The 15843-nt window shown below is 31.7% G+C and overlaps 2 pseudogenes; both read right to left on the reverse strand.

Moving 5' to 3' along the window:
• Positions 1-333: 333 nt before the first annotated feature.
• Positions 334-2605, reverse strand: LOC107896495 (geraniol 8-hydroxylase-like; annotated as a pseudogene).
• Positions 2606-7229: 4624 nt separating this feature from the next.
• On the reverse strand, positions 7230-9374 carry LOC107895461 (geraniol 8-hydroxylase-like; annotated as a pseudogene).
• Positions 9375-15843: the final 6469 nt, after the last annotated feature.

Raw genomic sequence — 15843 nt, forward strand, 5'->3', positions numbered from 1 at the left:
TTAAAATTATAACACAATCGATATAATAGATAAAATTGAGGGATAAATTTGGTATTATACTAATTTTTTAATAACCATGTCAACTTACAATTTGTGATTTTAATAGAGTGGCTAAAATGACCACACTATGTAATATGAGTGCCTAAATTACAATTTTTTATTTTTATTTTGAATGACTAAAATAAACAATTTAAAATATTAAAATCTTAACTGATTGGAAAGTAGATGGAATATGAAAATTAAGAATATGTTTCATAAGTCTCATATTTTGAAGTGAAATCAGTGAGAAGTGCATGATACGATTATATCAGCAACACCGAAATAACAATGATAGAAATAGACAGGCTTCTGATCATTTGTTTGAAAAACAACATTGTCCTAAGATAAGATAAAGCCAATAAGCTACGAACATTTTCACTTGGAGTTTAAACAGGCTTTTCAGACAACAACAGGGATACATTGTCCTCACATAAGATAAAGCCAGTAACAAACTACGAACATTTTCACTTGGATTTTAAACAGGCTTTTCAGATAACAACAGGGATACATTGTCCTAAGAGAAGATAAAGCCATTAACAAGCTACGAACATTTTCACTTGGATTTTAAACAGGCTTTTCAGATAACAACAGGGACTGCTTGCAAAGGTTCAGCCATTTGAACGGTGAGTCCAAACTTCTCTTCCATGTTCATCTCTTTTGGTGAGATCCCACCTTCAAGTTTCCAATCAAAAGAGTTAATAAGAGATCCTAACATCAAATACAACATTCGATTCGCCAAAGGTAATCCTGAGCATATTCGGCGTCCAGCTCCGAACGGAATCAACCCAAAATCCCTACCTTTGACATCAATTTCGGACCCCAAGAATCTCTCTGGCATAAAACTGTTTGGATTTTCCCAAATGCTTGGATCTCTACCGATGGCCCATACATTAACTAACACTTGTGAACCCTCTGGAACGTTGAAACCACAAAGGTCTGTGTCAGAGCCAGCTCTACGAGGAAGTAATAGCGGGACTGCAGGATGCATTCGAAAGGTTTCTTTGATAATTGCTTGCAAATATGGTAAACGATTTATGTCTGATTCTTCAATTAGTTTCCCTTTACCGATTACTTGATCTAATTCTTTCTTGGCTTTAAGTAAAACATGTGGATTTCGAAGTATTTCTGCCATCGCCCACTCTAATGTATTTGATGTTGTATCCGTTCCAGCAGCAAACAGAACCTGTCATCTAACATGATTAAGCCAAAGATGTAGCATTCTTAATGAATAGATGTCAGGATATCATTTTTTTTTCTATTTATTAATGTGTAAAGATAAGGCGAGAAGAATATTTTATAACCAAATCACTTCAAGACAGTCTGTTTCATACATATCGATACGCAAGACAATATGAGAAAAAAAGGTACTAGAACCAGGCACGCTGTCCCCCAGATATCTTTTTGTGATTTAACGAAGAATTAGCAAAAAAAATGGAGATGAAAAACTCTGGTTAGCAAACATGAATAATGAATATGAATGTAACTATATAAGTGCTGTTTCTTATAATGTAATAAATTCTGTAACTGGATCATTTATAAAGAGAATAATTAAGGTAGATAGAAAAAATTACCAGAAATAAGTGTGATAAGATTTTTGTTAAGTTCTTCGATATCGCCTTCAATGATGTCGAGAAGAGTATCCAAAACATCATTTGATGCGGTATAATCTTGGGATTTTCTTGATTGCTGTCTTTCATCGATCATATTGCCGAAAAGTTTAAGCAACTTGTCGAAATGAACAGTTATCCGGTGCCGTACACCTTGTGGATCCATCTTTCTAAGCAAAGGGAAATAATCAGCCAAATTAGGCGTCCCTGCCTCTACCATGATACTGTAAACTGTTTTCCTGAATTCTTCCGCTCTAGCTGAATTTGGGTCAACCAAATCCACTGAAAACATAGTGTTGGACAACAAATTAATGGTAGTATCAAAAGCAGCTTGGCCTATGTTAACGGCTTCACCTTTAAGGCGACTTTCGCCAACTTTAGCAATCAGTTGTTGAATCTTGTGCCGACGCAGGTATTCATTGGAATCGAGTTTCAGACTAGAGAAAATATGGGTATTACTGACTTTGCGAAGAGTTCTCCAAAGCGGCGACACAGGCAACCATGGCAGCCCAAATTCATAGTGTTGGCTGGCTCGAACTGCATCCACAATGGTTCGGTTGCAGAATATAAGATCCTGTTTTTGAAGGATCTCTTTGGCCGTTGTTTCCGAGGAGACGACGACGGTGATTAAGCTGCCGAGTTTGAGACTCATAACAGGGCCATGAATCCGAGCAAACTTTGCCAAAGACCTGTGGGGTTTATCCCCAAGATCGAAGAGGTTGCCGAAGATTGGAATCCGGCGTGGACCAGGCGGGAGCTTGCGTTGGCTTGATTTATTTCCATTTTTAATGGAGAGGAAAGCTTGCAGCAGGAGCCAAGTCAATAGCAAACCCAGCAAGGAAGTTGCTAATAAATCCATTTATCACTCTCACACTTTCTAATACAAGCTAAACTAGCTCTTAGTGGTGGGATAGTATATCTTATATGTCGTGCACAGTGTTAGCCGTAAGAGTCTGGATCAGTTGGGGTGGGAGTCACTTGCGGATCAATCTAGAGTTGATGCCCTTCCATTTTTGGGTTAAATTATTTTTTAGATTTCAACTTGATAATTTTTTTATCTTGAAATTTAATTTTTTTAAGTTGGATTTTAAATTTTAAAATTGTTATCACATTATGGTCTGAATTTATTTTTATTCAAGTTAGGACTTAAATTTGACAATTGTTATTACATTAGGGTTTGAATTTTTTTTATCCAAGTAGCCTTTGAAAATTTTAATATTGAAACAATTGCTAAGTTTAAGTCCTAATATGGGAATAAATGTCAAATTTAAGGATTAATTTGGACAAAAAAAAGTTCAAGCCCTAATGCGGATTGCCTAATTCAAGCCTCAATGTGGAAATATTTGCAAGTTCAGGGCCAAATTTTAAAAAAATATATAGTTCAAGCCCCAATGTGAGAAAAATGGTTAAGTTCGAAGAAATTAATTTTATCTCTAAGTCATTTCTTATTTGTAGGGAGAAAACGCATTCATTGCGGATAGTGATACATACTGTATATATATATGTATATATATAATTAATCATTTTTGTTTTATTTATGATATCTGTAATATCCTGAATTAGGGCCTAATCGAAATAGTGGTTTCGTGACCACAAATCTGAGATAGAAATAATTATTTTATAATTATTTTGATGATTATGATATGATTGCATGATTGTGTGAAAATTTCGTGATGAAATTCTATGCCTAAAGTGCTTAAATTGAAAGTAGGGACTAAATCGAATAAGTTGCAAAACTTGCATTCTAGAAGTTTTTAGTATGAAATTGTTTTGGAATATTAATGAGGAGGTCTTAAATAGCAATTTGACCAATTTTAAGTTCATGGACAAAATTAGGACATGGAAGGAATTTTTGGAAAGTTTAGTAGTAAGGGTATTTTGGTCATTTAGTTATTAAAATGAATTAAAAACAAAATTAAAAGCCAATTTTTGTCCATCTTCTTCATTAGGCCGAAATTTCAAGGGTTCTCCATAGCTAGGGTTTGTTTCAAGCTTCCAAGCTCCATAGTAAGTGATTCCAAGCCCAGTTTTTAATGTTCTTTACGTTTTTGGAATCCCGGTAGCTCGATTAAGCTTATGTTAGCAATAATTCAACCTAGGGTTTATATTTGGAAAAATACCCATAGGTGAAATTTGTGTATTTTGATGTTTTATGATAGAATATGGGGTTTTAAATTATGTTAGACAACTTGTACTACTCGATTTTAAGCAAAAACGAGTAAAAGGGCTTAATCGGTAAAAATACCTAATAGTCACAAGTACATGTTAGAGTGAGAATTTGATGTTGCCATAGAAGAGAAAAGTGATCAGCATGTTGTAAAACATAAGAATAAGGAATAAAGTTTAATCCCGAGCCTAGGGGCAAAAATGTAAATATGCAAAAGTTTAGGGGCAAAATTGTAATTTTGCCAAAATTTGAGTTAAGGATTAATTTGATAATGTGAGTATTAAATGAGTGTTATTTTAGATCAAGAAAGACGTGGAATCAACCTCAATCGAGGAAAAGAAAAGATTGTGGACTAAATTGCAAAATCTTTGTATTTTGGTACCAAGGTAAGTTCATGTGTAAATAATGTAGCATAATTGTTATTTTTAAGTTATTGATATTAATTATGTGTTATGCTGAATTTCATTATGAAATGTATGCTTTGTGGTTAATTTCAAATAATATGTAAATTATGTGAGCTACTTGTTAAATATAATTGTTACCGAGTATTGATTTCGGCATTCTACGGAAGATGGCAAGGATAAGTGTTCGAGGAAAATCCCGTTTGAACCTTAGGAATAGATTAGGATACAAGTGACATGTCACTAGGATGGTTGAGCATCCGAACTCATTGAGTTGAGTCCGAGTTCACTTATGGATGCGAATGTCCGAACTCGTTGAGTTGAGTCCGAGTTCGTGAGATGTAACTAGGCATCCGAACTCGTTGAGTTGAGTCCGAGTTCACTTATGGATGCGAACGCCCGAGCTCATTGAGTTGAGTCCGAGTTCGCTTATGGGCGGGTTACATGATGGCTTGATTGAATATGTGGCACTTATATGCAAATTATCCATGTATCCGAATTATATTCCGATGTGTTCAACGGGTAAAGTTTTACTCAAATGGAGGAATACTCGAGATGAAAAGAGACGTATTGGTAAGTGATGAGAAATGGATATTTTGGACAGGTATGTATTTAACCCTCGGGTTGAGTGTTGATTACAACCACGATAAGGTAATAAGATGATGAAAAATGATTAAAAAATGTGATAAGTGTGTTGATGATATATGCTAATGTTGATTAGTTTGATTGTTTGTTATGTTATTTATTATTTACATATGAACTTACTAAGCATTTATGCTTACTCCCTCCTTCTTACTCATTGTAGTTTTGGACAAGCCAGTTCAGGAGTCGGGATAGGTCGAAGGCTCAGTCACACTATCCGGAAGATTTTTGGTAAATGGCTTGTAAATTTAAGTATGGCATGTATAGCAATATACTTATTTTGTGTAAATGATCTTATGATATAGTGACAGAATGGTTGAGAAAATATTTGATAATGATAAATTATGAAAATGGTAAGTTTAGATTATGTTTGATGTTAAGGAAAATTATTAAGATACTTAGTGCATAAAAACTCATAAGAGGGATGAAATTTGCCATAAACAGAATACTGCAGCAACACTGACGCGAGTCTGAAAATTTACTAAAAATCATAGCAATTGAATTTGGTGATGGACTACATATCAAATTGAAGCTTATTATGTCTAGTTTCACATGAAAGAAATGAAACAGGTAAAGGAATTATATGTTAGAAGATATTTGAATTTTAGTGAAACAGGGTCATAGCAGTTTCTGAATCCCCTGTTCCTCCTTTAGAAATTCACCATAAATTGTAAAGATATATTTAGGTGGTGTATTTTATATCCTCAGAATCCTTATTGAGTCTAGTTTTAGGAGAAACAAACCTCATAGTCATATGAATTTTGTACAGAGAGAAATGTGGTTCGTAGTAAACAGAGGTCAGACCAGTCAAGTCCTGAAACAGGGGTAACTTTAACTAATAAACTGTACTAATTGGCCCTACCAAAAATTTTATAAAAAAATTAGTAGATAGGTATATGAGTCTAGATTTAGGGAAAATTTACGGATCTTGATTTCGAGTTTCGTAACTCGAGATATGATTTTTCTTGTGACTGTGACGCAAGTAGCTTAAAAGCTGTGAATGTAGAAACAAATAATCCAAAGTTCTAAAAATGTTAAACTAAGCTTAGTAACACCTCATACTCGACTCCGGCGACGGTCTCGGGCGTGGGGGCGTTACAATATCGATTCAAATACAAACTGTCAAAGGTTATACCAAGTTAGCGGAAAGACCAATTGAAAATATATAATTAGAGCTTAGATAATTTGCAATTAAGTTTCAACTTTTTGTCTACTGATTACAATATTATTTAGTCAATTAGTCATTCTACTAATATACCATAACTAAAGTAACTTATCAAGTGTATACCCAATAACCATGTCATATGTATATGAATTACCCTTATAGGATACCTTTAATTTCTTTGGGTTAAATCCGTTCACCTAATATGATCATATTTTATTTTATGTTAATCATTATATCTTACTTCATGAAAAGGTCAATTATTAATGTATAGTAATTAAATTATTCATCCTAGAAAAATGACTCATGGCCATGTTATTCTCCCATCTATCATGTAATGCCTATGAGACTATATCATTTACCCTTTATTGGACTATGAATTCTATTATTGTAAATAAAATAATGCCATGTAGAAGTCTTATAGCCGACGTACCAACTTTCAGCTCTACTACTAATTGTGTAACAACCCATTTTTAGTAGTATCCGAAAATGGTGATTTTGAAATCCCATTTTCTGATGATCGAGTTAGTAAATATTAATATTTACTAGTCTACTATAGAGTTATATTAAATTTTGATCCAAAAATTTTAGTGGTCATATGGTTAAAGAAGGTACAAAAATTAAATCTTTAAAATCGTAAAAATTAATCGTTGTTGATTTTTATGTTTTAAATGGTAAAAAAAATGGAAATTAAGCCATAATGCTTCATAGTGGACTGTTGGTGCTAAAAGCTTTTTATAATGTTAATGTATTAATAATATACAAATTATCGCCGCCTCTTCCTACAAATTGAATTCAATTTTCCTAAAGAGCTTAGGACCAACCAATTGCCTAACCCTGTCAACAGCTTCAATAGCATGGCTATCTTCAAAGCTTTCATTGAGAAGCTGGACCCCTGTGTGGCTGCCAATGAACCCAAATGATTTTCTATGAACCATTCATTTGAAAAATAAAATAAAATAATAAAATATTTTAAAAACGATTACAACGTCTATTTATTACTTGCAATTGGATGAAAATGATTTTGTACGAGGCATTCACAAAAAAGTTGGAAGAAATTAATTTAATTTTTAAATCATATTTTATGAACAAGGAAAAAATATATTCACCACAAATAATGATACATATATACGATATATATTCACTAACAAGTAAAAAAATGATAAATAGAGGATAACGTTAGCAACACTAAATTACAATGATAAGAACATATAAAATTTTCATAAAAAAAACATAATAATTTTTTTATCATTTGTCTGAAAATTAACAGTGGTGTCTAAAGACTAGAAAATGTATTTGAACTGAATTCTCAAACAAGAACAGGTATTGCCTGCAAAGGTTCCGCCATTTGAACTGTGATGGCTAACTTCTCCTCCATATTTATCTCATTTGGCGAGATCCCACCTTCAAGTTTCCAATCAAAGGAGTTTATAAGAGACCCTAACATCAAATGCAGCATTCGATTCGCCAAAGGTAATCCTGGGCATATTCGTCGTCCAGCGCCGAATGGAATCAGCCCAAAATCCCTACCTTTGACATCAATTTCAGACCCCAAAAACCTCTCCGGCATGAAACTATTAGGGTTTTTCCAAATGCTTGGATCTCTACCAATGGCCCACACGTTAACTAACACTTGTGAACCCTTTGGAACTTTGAAACCACAAAGTTCCGCATCGGAGCCAGCTCTGCGAGGGAGTAACAATGGGACAACCGGGTGCATTCGGAAGGTTTCTTTGATGATTGCTTGCAAATATGGTAAATGATTTATGTCTGATTCCTCGATAGGTTTCCCTTTTTCGTTGCTTGGTTTAGTTCTTTCTTGGCTTTAAGTAAAACTTGTGGGTTCTGAAGTAATTCCGCCATTGCCCACTCTAATGTGCTTGATGTTGTATCGGTTCCAGCAACAAATAAAACCTATCATTTGACATGGTTAAACCAAATATTTAAGATTCGTATTGACATGATGTCAATATGTCCTTTTTGATGTCTCGATGCATAGAGATAATACAAGAAAAAAAAAGTCGTATAACCTAGCAACAATGATGTGGAGTTGCCTATGCATTGATGCATAAGATGACATGAGAAAAAAAATTTATATTACCTAACAGTGTCAAGATATTTCTTTCGTGTTGCATACACATTAATTTATCATGTAAGAGGATATAAAAAAATATCTTAGAACTTGACAACATGTAAAAAAAGTCCTAAATGCATCTCCTCCATAGCATCTACACATCAATGCATGAGATGATTTGGAAAAAACGTCTTTAAGCCCAGTGGACAATGATGTCAAGACATATTTTCTGGCTCACCTATGCATCGATGTGTCTTATAACCCAAGTATGTCAAGATATTTTATCCATGTTGCCTATTCAATGATGCATAAATGAAATGGGAAAAATGTTTTATACATAGCGACATGAATAAAATAGAAAAGGTATAGGAAGATAAAGAGATTACCAAAAATAAATGTATGACATGATTTTTATTAAGCTCCTCAATATCGTCTTCAATAATATGAAGAAGAGTATCGAAAACATCATTTGATGCCATATAATCTTGGGATTTTCTTGATTGCAATCTTTCATCAAATATATTTCCAAAAAAATTAAGCAAATTCTCGTAACGAACAGTCATCCGACGCCTTACTCCTTGTGGATCAATCTTTCTAAGAAAAGGGAAAAAATCTGCCAAATTAGGCATCCCTACCTCATCCATCATCCCCCTAACTGTTTTCTTGAATTCTCGAGCAATAGATGAGTTTGGGTCAACCAAATCCATTGAAAAGACAGTGTTGGACAACAAATTAATGGTAGTATCAAAAGCAACTTGGCCTATGTTGACGGCTTCACTTTAAGGCAACTTTCGCCAACATTGGCAATCAGTTCCTGAATCTTGTTCTGACGCAAGTATTCATTGGCGTCAAGCTTAATACTAGCGAAAATATGGGTCTTACAGACTTTGCGAAGAGTTCTCCAAAGTGGGGACACAGGTATCCATGGCAGCCCAACTTCATAATGTTGGCTGGCTCTAACAGCATCCACAATGGTTCGGTTACAGAATGTGAGGTCCTGTTTCTGAAGAATCTCTTTTGCAGTTGTTTCCGATGAAACGACGATGGTGAGTATGCTGCCAAGTTTAAGACTCATAACGGGGCCATGAATCTGAGCAAGCTTAGCCAATGATCTGTGGGGTTTATCCCCAAGATCGAAGAGATTGCCGATGATTGGCTTAGGCCAAGGACCAGGTGGGAGCTTGCGTTGGCTTGATTTACGTCCATTTCTAAATGAGTTGAAAGCCTGAAGCAGGAACCAAGTGAAGAGCAGACATAGCAAGGAGCTTGTCAACAAATCCATCTCTCTGTTATCCGTATCAAAGAACGGTTTCAGTTTTAAAGGGATGTGAATGTTAGTGAACATTAGTCAAAACACATGCGGGACTTCGTACATGAAAACCAATCTATAGTGTTCCACACGTTAACAATGTTGAATTCAAATCCTATATTATATATATATATCTCCAAAGTAGAATATGTCTCGTCCAGCATTGCTTGAGTGCTAAGGGAAGGCATGCATGAATAGCGGAAAGTTCAATTTAGTAACTTTTTCTCTTTTTGATCTTTAAATTTTATTTATCAACTTTAATTTTGAAACTTAGGATATTTTATCCACATCCAACCCATGAGAAATTAACACTAACATGTATCAGCTAAGTAGAAAAAATCTTTTAATTATTTTGTTTATAACTTTATATTCTTTTTAGGTTTATTTTTTACACTATACAAGTTGTCACTTAATTATTTCTGTGTTTCTGTTCTAGTCATCCAATTTTTTTTTTAAATTTAGGTACTAAATTTTGTATTCGTTTCTATTTTGATCACCTGTCGTTAAATTGATAACGTAAATAATAGCATGGGATTTTTCTAACTGGTATAATAACACATTTAGTCATCAATACTTACACATTCTATCAATTTGAAACTTGTTGTTTGTGATTTTGATGGGAGTGACAAAAATGATCGAACTATATAATGTAAGTGTTTAAATTATAAACTTTTCATTCTAGGTGTCTAAAATGATTTTTTTTATAATTAGGTGACTATCTATACAATTTACCTTTAAAATAATATATATTTTGTTGTATAGATTTTAATATGTATTTATATAATGTTCATATTATTTTAAAATTTTAAAATTATTTTTTCATATCATGTAATTATATCGTACCTATAATTATTAAATACAATGTTAATTATAAAATATCAACATTTTAATTTGAAAAATACTAAAGATAATAAAAAATTAGATGTTAAGTCTATCTTAATCATGGATGTAACTCTCCAAAATTCTATAAGAAAATAAGTTTTCTATATGCAATTATGTTAGAAAGCTTATAATGTTAGAAAATCCATAACTAGAGGCACCGGCAATGCTTGTAATGTATCCAAGCAAAAGGAAATTTATTTTCTCAATTTATACTCATAGGAGGAGTCAGAAAAATTTTTTGGGATCGGAATTAATTTGTGTATTTTTACAATAGTAAAAATGTAACATCATCATTTTAATAATAGTTTATATTTTTATAATTTTTAAAGAATTAGATCAAATTTTTATTATTTTTAGGAGGTCAAAGTGTAATTTCATCATTATTAATTTAAAATTTTATAAATTATAAATGATCTAAATAGAAAATTTCCCATTTTAGGGGGACCGTGCACCTACTAATCCCCTTGGCTCTGGTACCGTTTATATTTTATATTTCTCTCCTTTTATCTTGTTATTGTTATAATTTTCTTAAATTTTATAAAACATTTCCAGGACGATAGTTTTTTATATTAAAAATTAGATTTAACTTTTATGATTTTTCATTTAAGATATTAGACAATAAAATGTAGAGTTTTAGATGAGAAATTTCAAATATTTTTACGAAGGTTTTTTTTTTGTTTTTACTTAAAGCTTGTATCTAGATTTAACTTTTAATTAGCTAATTTGTGATTTATTATGAGTGTTTTGATTAATTTATTTTTTATTTTTTGAAAAAAAACTTATTTTATTTCTATCTTCTAATAATGGTGAAATATTTAACTACATTATGAATCTTGATTTTGTTATTGTGGTTGTGGTTGTGATTGTGATTGTGATTGTTTTGCAATTTAATTTGGTGAATTTAATCCATGTATTTTTCGAATTAGTCAATTTTAGTCTCTGTACTTCTTAAAATTTAAAATTTTAGTCCTGATCCAAACAGTAGCCATTAAATTTGTCTGGTTAAATTCAATTACCAATGTTGAACGATGCATAGAGTGGTAGATTTAGTCCATATTTTTCACTTTTAAAATCTTAGCCTTACATTAATGACAGTTATTAATCCATTATCTGGATTTTTAGTGAATGATATGTGAAAATAACAAGCTGATATGATTTTTTTTTAGTTTTAAAAAATAGAAGTAAACTTTTTATTATACGACTCTACTGAGAGTCCACCCATATTCTAGACTGTTGAATATCATTTTTCAATAAGATTCGAACACACTCAGGTGGCTCACCAAAGTAACATTTCATATTCAAATCTCCATTTGACATCTTTACTATGCAATCCGCAACCTTGTTCTGCTCCCTCGGAACATGCTGAAATCTAACTCGCCATTCCTTCGAAAAATTTAATATCAAGCTGACGTGATATTATATTTATGATAATCTATTTGTGTAACACTCCTAACCCTAATCCGTTGCCGGAACAAGGTTACAGAGTATTATTGAACTTTTCAGATCAAAAACGAATATTTTATATCTTTTAACATACATATTAGAAACTAATCATAATAACTCATACCGTCCCTTATATGAGCCCTCGAGGCCCAAAATATATGTTAGAAATGAATCGGGACTAAACCGGAAACTTAGGGAATTTTTCGCAAAATTTCAAAATTTTCCTAAGGTGCAAGAGACACACGCCCGTGTGGCTAGGCCGTTGGCTCACACAGTAAAGAGACACACCTGTGTCTTAGGCCATGTGGGTGTTCGATGTGAGGCATAAGGCCGTGTCTCAACCCGTGTTCATGCCCATGTACTCTCTGACTTGGGTTACACGGCCAAGCCACACGCTCATGTGCTAGGCCGTGTAAACATACTAATTTATGAAATTAAGGTGCAAGGGTCACACGGCCAAGCCATACGCTCGTGTGCTAGGCCGTGTGAAAATACCTGGGCATTCTATTTCTAAATTTTAAGGATGCAGGGGACACACGGCCAGACCACACGCCCATGTGTTAGGTTGTGTATCACACACGGCTGAGACACATGCGCATCTCTTTGCCTGTGTGGACGAAAATAAGCCATTTCAAGGTCACATTTCTTACCCATTTTGATATTAACCTAAACACAACATTTTAACGCATCAACATACCACAACAAAGCAATCAAAACAAACCAAAATCATGTTTTATACACAATATATCATCTCATATACTCTAAATACTTACCTATTTAGTCCATTAAACAAAATTTCACTAAGGTTTACTACTAGTAAAATACCTATAAGCATATATTACTCACATTCATTGTAATGACCCGAATATTACTGTTATCAGAAAAGTGAATTTTCGGGTCTCCGTTTCTGAAAAATGGATTCGTAAATATTTTTAATAAATATTTATGAAGTTAATTGAGTGGTTAATTAGAGTTTAATTAAGTAAATTTAGCTTAATTAAGGATAATTGGATAAAAGGATTAAGTTGAATAAAGTGTTAAAGTTTAATTATAGAATAAAGAGAATTGAAAGGACTAAATAAGTAAATAAGCCAAAATAAATGCCAAGTGTATGGTAAAAATAAAATATATGTGTAATAAATATTAACATACATTTGTAATACATGTATGTATTTACTTATTATTTAAGTAAATATTAATGTATTTATTATTATTAAATTGATATTATATGATGAATAAATTAAAAGAAAGACAAGTGTGATAATATATATGCATATAAGTGTTAAATAAGTATTTGTTATTAAATAAATTTTTATTAATAGATATCATTATTGTTAATATTAATATATATATATATAATAATAATAAAACGAGACAAAGAAAAAAAAAGAAACAGAATTGAAATCGAAACAGGGGAAGGAAAGAAGGAAAAAGAAAGGAAAGAAAGAAAAAGGAAAAATTGGGATTTTGATGTTTGAAGGTTTAATTGGTAAGTTAATTTAGCCATTTTTACTTAATTTTGATGTTTTAGAAGCTTTGGAACAAGGTTTTGATGAAATTAAGTTGATATATTGAAAGTTATTAGATGTCTAAATATTGTTCATGTTGAATAAAATGATGAATTAGGGATTAAATTGATAGAAATTCAAGTTAGAAGTGAAATAAGGATTGAATTGTAAAGTAATTCATAAGTTTTATGCTTTAGGGCTAAATTGAAAGAATTTTGAAATTATGGTTTTATGGTGAAATTAGAGTATTGAAATTAGTCTAAAGTGGAAATTGAATGAAAATATTGAGTTAAATGTGAAGAATAAAAGTTAGTCTCGGTTTAAGGATTAAACTGGAATTTAGGCAAAAGATGGATAGAAATTGAAATATTCAATATGAAAATTGAATGGTAATGTATTGATAATATTTAATTGATTTTCGTAGCTAGTGTTGTGCAGGAAAATCTCGGCTAAGCAAGGAAAAGATAAAGCCGACGAGGGATAGCTCGAAAATTATGGTTTGTATTTCTATAATCCGAACTTAGTTATTAATTGTTATATTTTATTTAAAGTATATGACAAATGTTAAGATAAGAATTATTGTGTTTTATGATTGAAACGAATTAACTGGTATATGTTAAAATTTATTGAATTTATTTGAATATATGTGATTGGTGTGGTATTGAATATGAATGTATGTTATATTGAAAAATATATTGATTTGGGAAATGATGAAATTGATATGAAAATATATGATTAATGAGAAATTTGAACATTTGATAATGTAAATGAATTGAAATATATATTGAACTGAAAATAGATATGATTAGCTGAAATATGTACTGAATGAAAACTGAAAGTTTACTCAATACCCTATTAACATTATCGGGCTAGTCGGATATAGTTGGCATGCCATAGGATTGGAAGTGTTCAGGGATATTCCAACTTTGTGTCGATGAGACACTATAAGTGTCACCTTATCGTTACTGTTCCGGATTCGTTCAGAAGAGGTATTCTGTACCTTATTGTTACTGTTACTGTTCCGGATTTGATCCGATGAGGTACTCTATGTACCTCTACTGTTACTGTTACCGTTACTATTACCGATACTGTGTATTTCGACTTCGACCGATGAAACACTGTATGCTATCCCGATGCGTGGGTTGAATCCGTGTATCCGTCCGATCCGGGTCTTGTTAATAGGGAAAAATAAAGGTACTGAATAACTGACTGCTACTAAATAAATGACTGTTACTGAATAACTGATTATTACTGAATAATTGACTGTGACTTAATAAATGACTGTTACTGAATAACTTATTATTACTAAATAATTGACTGTGACTGAATAAATGACTGTTACTAAATAAATGATTATTACTGAATAACTGATTAATACTGATGACTGACCGATAATGAACAATAAAGATCAATTGATTGTTACTAAAGAATATTGACTATTATTGAAATGGAATAGTACAAAATATTGAATGAAAGGTGAATAATCTTATTATTCAAAGTGAATTGTAAATATATATATATTGAAAACTGATTACCAAAGAATAATTGATTGTTACTGAATGATATTGATAAATTGATTGACATTGAAAGATATTAACGATATAGAGGTTGGATTAAAATAGATTACTGATTGAAAAGTAAATAGTTGATTATTATTTAAAGATATCGAACAATTATACTATTGAGTTTATTATATGATTTTAAGAGTTTGTAATATAGTTTATTATATGATTTTAAGAGTTTGTAATATTTTTCTTACATTATTAACTGTTCGAATTATAGAAATACCACTGAGTTCATACTCAGAGTACGGTTTGTTTCCGTGCGCAAGATAAAATAAAGCTAGACCGTTGAATCAGCATCCCAAGTCGATCTCGAATTCAATGAGGTAAAGCATGTTAATTATCGGTAATGACATGTACCTAGGATGTCTTAAGTGTGTTATTTTTCATTGTGATTGTAATAGTGTAATAAGTAAATTGATAATTGATAATGATACATGATACATGATAAGTGTTTTAAGTCAAGTATTGGATTGGTTATGATTTTTCATTTAAGAAAGTTTTTTTTTACTTAAAGCTCGTATCTAGATTTAACTTTTAATTAGATAATTTGTGATTTATTATGAGTGTTTTGATTAATTTATTTTTTATTTTTTGAAAAATACTTATTTTATTTCTATCTTCTAATGATGGTGAAAGATTTAACTACATTATGAATCTTGATTTTGTTGTTGTGGTTGTGATTGTGATTGTGATTGTTTTGCAATTTAATTTGATGAATTTAATCCATGTATTTTTGGATTTAGTCAATTTTAGTCTCTGTACTTCTTAAAATTTAAAATTTTAGTCCTGATCCAAATAGTAGCCATTAAATTTGTCTGGTTAAATTCCATTACCAATGTTGAAGATGCATAGAGTTGTAGATTTAGTCCATATTTTTCACTTTTAAAATCTTAGGCTTACACTAATGACAGTCATTAATCCATTATTTAGATTTCTAGTGAATGATATGTGAAAATAACAAGCTGACATGATTTTTTTTTTTGTTTAAGAAAATAGAAGTGAACTTTTTATTACACGACTCTACTGAGAGTCCACCCATATTCT

The sequence above is a fragment of the Gossypium hirsutum genome, chromosome A09 (assembly GCF_007990345.1).
Source record: "Gossypium hirsutum isolate 1008001.06 chromosome A09, Gossypium_hirsutum_v2.1, whole genome shotgun sequence".
Lineage (NCBI taxonomy): Eukaryota > Viridiplantae > Streptophyta > Magnoliopsida > Malvales > Malvaceae > Gossypium > Gossypium hirsutum.